Raw genomic sequence first — 11,795 nt, 5'->3', positions numbered from 1 at the left:
AAACATGAGCGCCCTCTAGTGGCGACATGAGAGTTTGACACCTGGGGAGCGAAAAAAAAGTTATGGGAGCAGAACTAAGACCAACGTTTTAACAACAACAATTTTAATACACACACAAATATTACATTCACTCTATAAATTAAATAAAATGATTGTTCAACTTATAAATATTTATTTGATGCCTACATTTTACTGTGAGTTGAGAAACTTAGTGGATCAATAAAGTTCTACTACTTGCAATATCCAATATCTTTTCAATATCACTGACATTTCATTTTGTTACAGCTGTTGTATTTTAACAGCCAGTCATTGCAAAGCAGTGCTACAAAGTCTGCTACATAGCAAAGCATTGTTCAAATTCACAGAACTGTAGTTTTAATTCTAGTGAAGATATCAAAATGTCCTAAAAATACAAAACATATCATAATTTGTGAAATCATGTTTTTTTCATCCATAAAGCATTGAATCCAATGACAAAGTAAATAAAGTATAATATTACTTGTATCAATTGCAAGTCAGTGTTAAAATCTGTGTGAAGTTTGAATGACACATCATTCAACATTTTACAAGCCATGAAGGTAAAACAGCTAAATTTTTCTTTTTAATTTCTAACTGTATGATCTAAATGATGCTGGTGAAAGTGAAGAGAGCTACCATCTATCTGAAAATACATATCAAGGCAACTGGATTTAGATGGAAGCAATGAATGGCATCTGACTTCTTTGCAAAAGGTCATCATCATGTCTTACTCTATGTGACTAATAAAAAAGGTTGATACTGTACATACTTCAGAGCTCTTTTGAGAAGCAAATTTACTGTTTTCACGGGTGAAACACAATTTCCCCTTTGCCTTGCTAAACTTTACCACATCCTCATATGCTGAGAACAGTGCTCATAAAGCTGTTATTGAACACAGACCACATCTCGCCTGAAGCATTTGGCTCCTTTTCAGATGAAATGCTTGAGAGAGGTTTCCAGATCATGTAGGCACAAAATAACAGAAAGGTTGTCTCACCTCTGCCTCCCAGTGGATGGATTTGGAAGTTTCATTGTGTCTTTGTGTGTGCTCAATACTTAGATTAGGTGTTTTAGGCTGTTTCAAACGTAGAAATGAAAATGAAAGGCAGTATTAAGACACAAAGTATATTAGATGCTTTTGAGAAGCTGATTTACTGAGCATTTTCTGGATATTACTTTGGTTGACTAACAAGCAATGACGAGAGCACCTCTGTGCCAACATGCAGCGTCTAGTCTTTTATTCTGTAACTCTGTTGATTCAGCACTGCTGTGTGTAGAATGACAGAAAATAATCTCCTCTACCTCAACAGTTCACATGGAAACAGCTCTCAGTCAACAGGAAATCTAAAACATAGACCTTGAAAATATGTGGTGCTGCATTTCACTGTCGGGGGGGATGTCAGCTCCTTGGACTGATGTAAACACAAAGTGTAAACCTGAGATGGACTTTTTTCCACCTGTTGGTGGAGCTGTTGATATGAGAATGTGCAGCACAGTAGCCTGGAGAAAGGAACAGCTTATAACAGAGATTTTGAGACAAAGAGTGAGAGGATTAGGAGGAGAAAGGGATATGGAGGAACAGGGAAGAATACAAGCAAGAGAACATCCCACTACACCAGTCACCCTCTACATACAGCTGCTGCTCACACCTGTCTCTAATGCACTACATATGGATACATGAATATGTACGTGTACACTTGCCTGCCTGTGTGCATTTAGTATGTACTGTTTGTGAGATTGATTCGATAAAATAAGTAAGAAGATAAATAAGAAAGATTAAACAGCGAGACAAGCTACATTTTGTTTCCATGGTAACTGTTATTTTTCCATCAAATTGTAATGAATTCTAACAGTTTTTTTTCTTTTCTTTTCTGTTCTGGTTTCTTGTTTACCTGATATACAACATAGGTGGGAGTGATTGTATTCATCTGAGACAGTGTGTTTAAAACCAGAAATGTTTAAGTTAGTGGGAAAAAAACCCATTGTTGGCCTTGGGGGAAAAAAAACTTGTTAGCTTCTTCGGGAGCTTTCGACAGTTCTTCTCGTCTGTTGCAATAATTACTGGGCAAACTGCATCTGCTGAGAATGACTTTTGAAAGCTCTAGAAAAGCTAGTGACTGGACCATGAGTCAAGATTTTCAGGATATAACGAGAATTGCAAGAATTATAACAAAAAATGCTATATTACCTATCCCAGCTTTAAAGCAATAGTTCAACATTTTGGAAAATAGGCACTTTCATTTTCTTGAGAAGATTGATGCTACTTTGATGTCTGTATGATAAATATGAATCTATTGCCAGCAGCCGATTAACCTGGCTTAGCATAAAGACTAGAAACAGGGGGAAACAGCTAGTCTGGCACCATTACACTGCAAATAGTTGCTTTTACACTTTGGTTGTTTTACAAATTAAATCTCTCTCTCTCTCTCTCTCTCTCTGCTAGCTGTTTCCCCCTGTTTTTGCTAATCTAAGCTAACAGACAACAGGCTCCAGCTACATATTTACCACACAGACAGAGAGGTATCGACCTCCTCAAACTTTCAACAAGACAACGGGCAAGTGTATTTCCCAAAATATAGAACTATTCCTCTAAAGTGATTTTTCACAGATTTTAAAACATGTACAGTTGCCATACAGAGCACAGTTCAATCTGACCTGAAAATAATTGGTATTTGAGATACAACCAGTCAAAGTGAGTCAGAACTTCTTTAGTGTCTCTTTCTCTGTGGCTGTTCAGACTTTTCCGGAGCCTGACTGGTTGGAACTCAACTGAACTCACCATTTGGAAATGAGCATTTTCATTTATTTCACTGCCATTCACGGGATGAACTTGATTTGCATAGATACCTTCCACACACTCTCACCTTATGCATAATTGATACAACTGTCATCTCCCCAACCATAATAACATCATTCCAAAGGGAGCAGAGAGAAATGAATCTTGACATTTGAAGGTCTCGAGCGAGATTAAGATATCTCCTGAGCTGTCACCTAAAAATACACGTAGAGTATGTCAGATGTCGGATCAATATAGTCTTTCTTGCCAGACTGTCTTAATGACATTCAGAATTGATTTGGGTAAAGCATTTCTACATGTTGTACTTTTGTAATGTACATAGGTTTTCCTTGCTTAAAGTGTTTTTTTTATAACATTTCCTTTCAGACACAGAGTCCATACAGCATGTCTAATTAATCAATTATGTTTCATTGTAGTGCTCCCATTAATGCTGCACACTTGTCAAGCTTATTAACATTACATCATGCATTTTTCACCTGCTGCCGAAATCACACAGACTCCATTTGTGTTCTGATTTTGTTGGAGTGATGAAAACACCAAATGGCTCAAACCGTTAAACCGTTTTGAATAATCTTCCACACATTGGTAGGTGTGTTACCAGCTTAAGGACTGAAGTGTTGGTGTCCTGATATGCATTTAAAAGCATGCTTGAACATGTCTGTTCTGCCTTTACACAGTTGTCACTCACGCACCTGTTGTCTTTTAGTCAGTGTAAAAAGCTACATTATAGGCTAAACAAGTTTTGTAAGGGGGGTACTGCTTGAATAAATGATGCAAAGAAGCAAAAAAGTCGGTTGAAACATGGAAGGAATGGGATTCAACCATGCCAGTGAATCAGAGTGCGGATCTCCACATCCCTGCAGAGAAGCTAATGAGAGAGTATTTTTGTTTGGATGGATCTGGATAGGGTCCAGATAGTCACAGAGCTGGTTCTTGCTATTTGCCAGTGATTGAGACTTAGCTATTAAATGATAATTTCAGGGGGGGTCAGCAAAGACAGAACATCCCTGAGTCCTTGAATGCATCATAATGGCATAGAACCCATGCCTAACTTTATACAGTAGAAACTTGTAGCTAACGTTTTATAGAAATAAAATGTTTAGGTTATGATACTTCTACAGTACATGTTTGGGTGTTCGTGTGTTGATCTTCACGAGTACAAACTTGGTCTTGCTTATTTGGATGCAATATTTTGTACTGAAAAGCTCATAGCTTACAGTTCCATCACATCTGAAGCACCCCATGACCATTCCCAAAGGTGACCGTGGATGTTTACATAAATACAGTTTGCATTGTCTGAGCTTCAAGTCATTTCAGAGAGTCTTGGTAGAGGCTAGGCTTGAATACAAAAGTCAATGAAACCCCAGAAGAACGTTTTGTCTATAAGCAAGAACAGAAAGTGGGTTAACGACCAGAAAAAGCATCCTAAGCAGTGTGCATAAGCTAGAAGAGCTTAGCGAAGCTAGGGAGACTTTGAGAGTGAAAGTCATTTAGTGTTTCTTCACAGTTTGAGAGTGATCTGCAAAAATACTGCAAGGTAAGGAGCAGAGCTCTCGTTGGACCGGATGGAGAATGGAAAATGAGATTCTGTGGATATTTGATCAATATCAGCACTTCAGCAGCTGGACATGCAGGGAAATCTGAACAGGATTAGAAAGTAAGCCAGGTAACTGAAAATGATTATGCTACATCCTGCTAATATTGATTGGAATCTTAAAAAAACAAAACATTAGGTTCAACTACTACTCTGTAACACATGTTGGTATTTGCTGACAAACAATTCCTGAATCATAATCTAACATAATGATCCATCTTTTTTGGCTCCAAACAAACACCTATACAATATTGAATACAATATCCTGTATCTTTTACTGTTTCCTCTTAATGATATCTAAGAAAGATCCCTTTCTTTAGCTACCCACAGCATGAGCTATTGACAGAGCAAATAAATACATTCCTGTCTTAAAACAATTCTTTATCCTGCTGATGAGAAGTACATTATGTACCGCATTTACTGAGTCATTTATATTCTATTGGCTGCGCTGGTGTTATTGATGCAAAGAAACCCTACATAATCCATCATCATTTGAATGCAGTCACAACGTCTCTTTGGCACCAATTTGGACCACAGATGGGTTTAATTGGCTGAGATATGTGAAAGATGATGGCTTCTTCCATTTTATGTATGAGTACACTGTCTGCCACTTCGCTGATGTGTAAAGCATTCACTACACCAGACTAGTGGACGACAACTGAGAGAAAGCAAGTGAAGGCAAGAATTTGACCATCAGCATGTGTATTTCATACTTAAAGATAGCAAAGTATTTCAAGATCATAGCAGCCATAAAACAAGTTTGAACATAACATAACCTAGCAGCTGAAACCCAAACATCTGATGAATGAAACAGCTGACGCCAATCAGCTAATGCAGCACAATCTTATTGTCTGACCTAACCCTAAAAAATTATATATATTAAAATAATGTAACATAACACTTAAAATGTACAAATGCAAGCATCATTTCATTGAAAGCCAGCGCAGGTGCTACAAATGTTTTCCAATGTGTAAATACAGCAGTAAAATGTGTTGATCAGGAGTACTGGCTCAAAGCATTCCCATGTAATACTGAGCGCATGAGGCACTACACTGATGAAGTTAAATTTAAGTCTCGATGAAGTCCAGTTGATATTATTATTCGCTCTTTCAGAGGGTTTCACAGTTAATGCACCTTATGTTTTTGTATGCATGTCACAAAATAATGTAAGTGATCATTGTGCTTAGTATGCAGAGCACTTTTCTCTGTTACACTTTGTTCTAATGTTCTTTAAATCCACAGCAAGTTAAGAGAGTGACTCAAATTAATTAAAAATTGCTACTTGTCAAAATGTCCATAATACACATTATTCTCTATGTTATCTGATTCATCCAGGTGTATTTGGCTTTATAAAAGTCAAAATACCAGGATTGTACAGTCTTGCATAGTGCCTTTTAGTATGTAAATTATTCAGAGTCTCTCCCCAGGGGCCCAAAACCCCTATGATGAATCACCTCCCTCTCTCACACCATATGCAATGTTTACTTGCTTACTTTCTAACTGACTTTCTGTTCAATGCCAGAACACAATACACAGAAACTGCGTGTTTCATTTTCACTTAGTGTGCACAAGTTTTGCAGCTGCAATGCTATTTTCAATTCATTTTCATTCAACACCACACCTTTTTCTTTTCAGCCTCAAAGTTTCTCCAAGTTTGATAGCAGTCATACAGCCACGGTAAACTATTTAGTAAACAATATATGGTGTAAACACTCAGATGAAAAAGAAATGCTGAAATTATATTGGCAGGTTTGGATCACACTGCCTCTTTTCCAAATGGCACGAGGAATCTGACCTTTTCATGATCTCAGTGCTGTCAAAACATGACCTATGTGCACAGCATCACATTGTCAGTGTGTATGAGTTAGAGCCTTTAGACAAGGCACAAAATCATTTTCAAAATCACTTGTCAATAGCAACATTGTGAGTAAAATAATAAATAAAAAAAAAATGACGACCATATTCTCGCAACCTGAAGACATTCAGCTCGCACAAGTCTGCTTTGTCTGACAATAATTTGATGACTTGGGAGTTTTAAGGCTAGATGCTAAGGTAAGACCTACAGTAAGCAATTTAACAATCCAGCAGGGAATGGAAGTCTGGTCTCTCCTTAAGAGGTAGGGATGGCTGATCAGGAACACACACACACACACACACACGAAAAAAAAAAAAAAAAAAAAAAAGAATGGTTTGGAGACAAATTTACTTCTAGTACTTTGGCATTGATAGAGGAAGCGACTGAATCTCTGGTGAATAAAAGAAAATTCAATTCAAACACCCACATAAAATCTGTTAATGTTTTTTTCAGGACATTCTCACACCTCTTTTTTCCAGTGAGTTGAGAAACTTAGTGAATCAATAAACTTCTGTTATACTTCTCGATTTGTGGGTGTAACCTGAGGGGATTGCAGGAGGAGGAGAAGGAGGTTGAGAATGGGCAGCTTGGCTTCCCTGGTGGGTCAAGGTGAGTCTGTTAGCCTGATAGCTTGTTCACTCTACAGATGTCACCTGGTCATTATCCGGAGGCAGCCATCTGCCAGTTGGTCCTGCAGGACCTGGCCACTCAGTCTTCTGGGCCCTGTGTGACTGGCAGGATCCATGCTGCTTTCTCTTTCCATCCTGACCTGCTACTCCACCTGCCTCCACGTGCAAAAGGCCAGGCTGGTCAGGACCAGAGGGAAGACAGAGGACACATACAGAGAGAAACCAAAAAGCAAGCTTTGAAGTCTCTGCCACATTGTAAACCGGGATAAATGAATGATGCATCCACAGTTTTTCCCTAGTTCTAGTTCTCCCCTCACAGCTGACTGCTTGGCTTCTCACCCTCAGCGCTGCTGGGATGCAGAGGTATGCTGCCAAAATAAACTCCAGCCTCCCTGATCAGCTCACCCATTTCACTTTCTGGGGGTTTTACCTAGAAAGTGCTTGACATGATTATTCTTTTTCTGAAAATTATCCTCAGATACTAAAGCTAATGAAGGGAGTCATCACATCGCAAAGATAATTGTCAGCCCTAAAAATCTTCCAGAAAATGTCTCACGGCAGGTAATTATCTTGAAAAATTAGAGCCTTACTTGACACACTTAATCATGCCCTCCATCAAGGTGTTGGATTTGGCTGTGACTTCTGCTTTTAAGATGTAATTTTGACTTGATGAGATTTTAGGTTATCCTCCTAGGCTCATTACATTAGATTTCATTTTTGAAGTAAGGAAAGGAATCTTTTTGGATATCACTGAGAAATTAATTAGATTCTTCACTATATTTTTCTCATGTGTTGCCCATAGGCCTGCTTACACAGATGAATGTGCTCACATAAACATGCACATTTGTGATGAAAATGTCAGCTTAATTCAAAACAGTAATACAGTAAGCAAACAAAATGATAAAACCAACCACATTTAAAAACATCAATTAAAAAGGATGTTGAAAGGTGCTGAACCAACAGAGTTCTAGGGAGGCTGTTAGTGAAGTGAATACAGGTAGGTTTTCAGTCTTGATTTAAATAAGCCAGCTGCTTTTTTGTTAAACAAGTGGATAACAGCATTGAGAGAGTGAAGAGGGCGTGCCGATGTATATTGTGTAATTAGCTCAGATAGGTACGATGGTGTAAGTCCTTGCAAGGGTTAGGGTTAGGATTTGACAATGTAACTCAGGTGAAAAAATGCTGTCATGATAGCCTTGATGTGGGACTGGAATGTCAGACGAGAATCAAAAATCACTCCAAGCTTTCTGATGGTCAAGCTTTCAGAAATGATACAGTGTTACAGTGATGCAGTGTTAACACTCAATTTCTTATACAGATCATTTAGCAGCAAAAGGTTCACATCCATCAATTTTTAAAAATTTCTGATAGGAATGCTTCTAAATTTAGGAGTCAGGAAAAGTCATTTGGCTTTACAGGCACATATTTATATAATGTATATCGTCGTCGTAACAATGAAAATTAACACATTTGCAGATGACGCTGCCAAGGGGAAGCATGTAAATAGAAAAAGAATAGGGCTAATGACTGATCCCTGGGGTACACCAAACTTTACTTTTGAAGATTCAGAGGATGTATTGTTGTAGCTTACACATTGAGTTCTGTTAAATGAGTGAAACCATGAGATAACATGTACATTTGTGAGCTTTAGAGGTGCTGGTATTTGTATATATACACATTTTTCCATTGCAGAGAGCCTGTCTAGCCGTTTCCTCCTGCTTCCAACTAAGCTAGTTAGTGGCCTCCTGGTTCCAGCTTTGTACTAAATACACAAACATGTGAGTGGTATCAATCTTGTCATCCAACTACGAAAAAGAAAGCAAATGAGAAAGTTTCCCAAATTAACTATTTCTTGAATATAATGTTAAGCCTATCATAGTAAAATATATGAAAAATGTAAACCAAACAAAAAAATATTTAGCTTAAATGAAATTCCCAGAAATCTTGTAATAGTTCTTGACTAAATTGAAAACAGTACACTAAAGTTGTGATTGCTTAACTGTATATTAAAATTAGATTGCATTTGATTAACTACTATGGTTTAATTCACCACTGCAAAAATAGAAACAGTAAACCTGAAATAAGAACTGACAGAGAGGGAACCTTTGAGAATAGATGTCGAGTTAACTGGAGTGTGGCTTCAGTGACTCGAAAAAGGCTTTAGAAGATGACACTTGACAACTCAGCTCCTTAAAATCTTCTTCCTTTGAATTTATTTAGTTTTCCACAACCATCAGTTGTTGATAACCTTTAAATGTAACCAGAAAAAACAGAACACATCAGCTCAGTATTACTTTCTATGCAGTGAAAAACTATCAAAGTGTAACTATTAGTCCACATTTCTTTACATTTCTGCACCTTATTCAAATAATATTCCAATAATACACTGTCAGCATTTGTGACTTTAAACACCTGATCAAAAATAAAATTAATCACATCTAAAAAAATAAAGCAGTTCATCTAAGAAAAGATTAATCCGAATAATAATAATAATTCAACTTTAACCACAGCTCTTAAATAAACCAGTTAATCATGAGTCTCCAAGGCTATAACCATTATATCGACTACTGACTTAATTGAATCATGTTCACATTTCCACTTTGACTGATGAAATAACGTAAAGAAACAATATCATCCACTATCATGACTCACGACTAATAAGCACATTAAACAATCACGTAAACTAATCAACCATGTTGTTAAATCCAAGCAGACAAAATAAACAAGCGCACAGCACCATCTCAAAAGCGCCACACTCATATTTTTAAACAAACCGTTATATCTTGCCGCATGCAAATCATAAAAAAAAATCCAAATACACTTAAACAAAGCGATCACTCACATATCAATAGCGTCTCTGAGATCTCCTGCACACTGATGCACCATCCGCTGTTAATCTTTGTTTCCTTCTCCTTCTTTGTCTAACTTGAGCACATTTCCCGGCCCTAATTCACATTAAATTGGCTTCTTTTCCCACCTGGCTGCAGCGGAAACACCTCTGTGAACCTTCACCTCACCTGAACTTCTCAGCTCGGGACTGCCCAGCCAGGTGATCTCCTAATCAATCAATCAATGCCGCTATTGGTATTCGAGGAAATAATTTAATAATTAACCTACGAAAAAATTTAAACCAATTCAATTTAATAATCGACATTCATCTCAACAACAGATTAATAATTTCTTCCTGGAGAAGAGAAATGCCTTGTTACATTTTAGCTTCTTCTCGTTACAACATCTCAAAGATTGTGGTAACTTGTTTTTTAATGACTTGTTTGTCAAGTGGCAGTGCAAGTAAAGTGTCTTCATCTTATTAAAGTTATTTTTCTCTTTGACCTGTCACTCTCTTTAACAGTGAACTTTGTTTAGTCCTGCTGTGTCACACATGCTGATATCAGGAACTGTTTGAGGACATGTTCACAAGTAAGCAATCAGGTAACACCCATAAACACACTCATCTTCTGCCCTGCCAGTAATGTCCAGGAGGCTTTCAAACCCACACTTTAATCATTTTGCCACAAAATACCTTCACTGGCTAATACGGACGCTTGCACACCTTTGATCTTGTAGCCTCAGTGATTCTGCTATTTCATCCTCGACCCAGTTTGAACTCGGGACCAGCAGTAATGTGCTGGACATGAATGGCTGCCTAGGCAATCTGCTCCTCCTTTCCTTCTGTTGATTCTTTGTTTTTTGGGGTGGGGGCCGGGGGATCAATTATGCTGTTGTTCTGGAGGACAGCACACCACAACTTGAGGCTTGGCTGTGTTTCCAGCCCCTGATATAGAAAGGAGAACCATGATTGTAGGAGGCCCACCCTCTAACCTTCCTGTACCCCTGGCAACCAGAACGGGCCAGCTGGTACTGTCAGCAACCCTGACAGATGACCTGCTGAGCGGATACTTTTAGCTCATGATTCACTCATCACCCAAACATACAGTATAATATAAAATGTACTGAAACAAAGCCTTCTATTGTTACACTATATTCCACAGAGGCTGTTACATGCAATTCTGACCTGAGAATAAAATTAAAAAACAAAAATGTCTTTAAAGCACCCCTGTACCCTGTATGTTTTGCTATTAAATTGTATTTTATAAGATTCTGGCCATGTACAATGGAGGGGAAGATGAAAAACTAAAAAAATTTCTACCATAAATGTTAAATGCCATGTTTGAAAATCCGAGTAAAAGGGAAGAACAAATGCCCATTTTCAACACAATTTGTTGCAATGAACAGCAATCATGCAGGCAGCAAGTCATTGATGAAGAGGAAGAGATGCAGTCAATAGCCACAAACAATAAACCACAATATAATGTGTTTTATTTCTGAGCAGAGTCTCATTGGAAACAGGAAAAATTCTTGCTATCTTACAATGTGTTTTTGCTATCACTGTTACAACAGAGGTAATCTATGGCCTGATGCCATATAGTTTGTGCCCTTTCTGGAGGCTTTTGAAAAGCATTATGGGAAAAATATGAAGTAAAATGCAGGTTGAGGGTGAGTGTTTAGGTGCAAATATATAAATTAAAACATGCCATGAACACTGCAGATTGATTACATACAGCAACAGATTTCTGTAAATAAATATTAAATGTAAAACTGTTTCTTTCCTCCTACTCAAAGACAAAATGTCATGAACCCTGCATCTCTCACCTGAGTTTAGGACTGAGTGAGTGTGTTTTGATTTGTTTTTGTCCTTTGGGTGAGTGAGGCATGCTTGGTGTGTTCTGTTTTTTTCTTCTCTCAGTTTTTTTAATCCTGGGCGTGTCTGGGTTCCTGAGTTGGCACTTGCTGCACCTGCTGGTAATCATGCACCTGTTCCTGATCAGCCATCCCTACCTCTTAAGGAGAGACCAGACTTCCATTCCCTGCTGGATTGTTAAATTGCTTACTGTAGGTCTT

The 11,795-nt window shown here is 37.9% G+C and overlaps 1 long non-coding RNA gene across 1 annotated transcript; it reads right to left on the bottom strand.

The window, feature by feature from the left end:
* Positions 1–6,595: 6,595 nt before the first annotated feature.
* Positions 6,596–9,990, bottom strand: LOC119917744. Its single transcript, XR_005447323.1, has 3 exons — positions 9,736–9,990; positions 8,997–9,141; positions 6,596–7,070 (listed from the first exon to the last, which is right to left on the bottom strand). It is a non-coding gene; the product is annotated as an uncharacterized LOC119917744 (long non-coding RNA).
* Between the last annotated feature and the right edge of the window lie 1,805 nt (positions 9,991–11,795).

This window comes from Micropterus salmoides, unplaced genomic scaffold, assembly GCF_014851395.1.
Source record: "Micropterus salmoides isolate LMB-PRFRI ecotype aquatic unplaced genomic scaffold, ASM1485139v1 Ms_hic_scaffold_22, whole genome shotgun sequence".
Classification (NCBI taxonomy): domain Eukaryota; kingdom Metazoa; phylum Chordata; class Actinopteri; order Centrarchiformes; family Centrarchidae; genus Micropterus; species Micropterus salmoides.
This window is presented reverse-complemented; position numbering and strand designations above follow the sequence as displayed.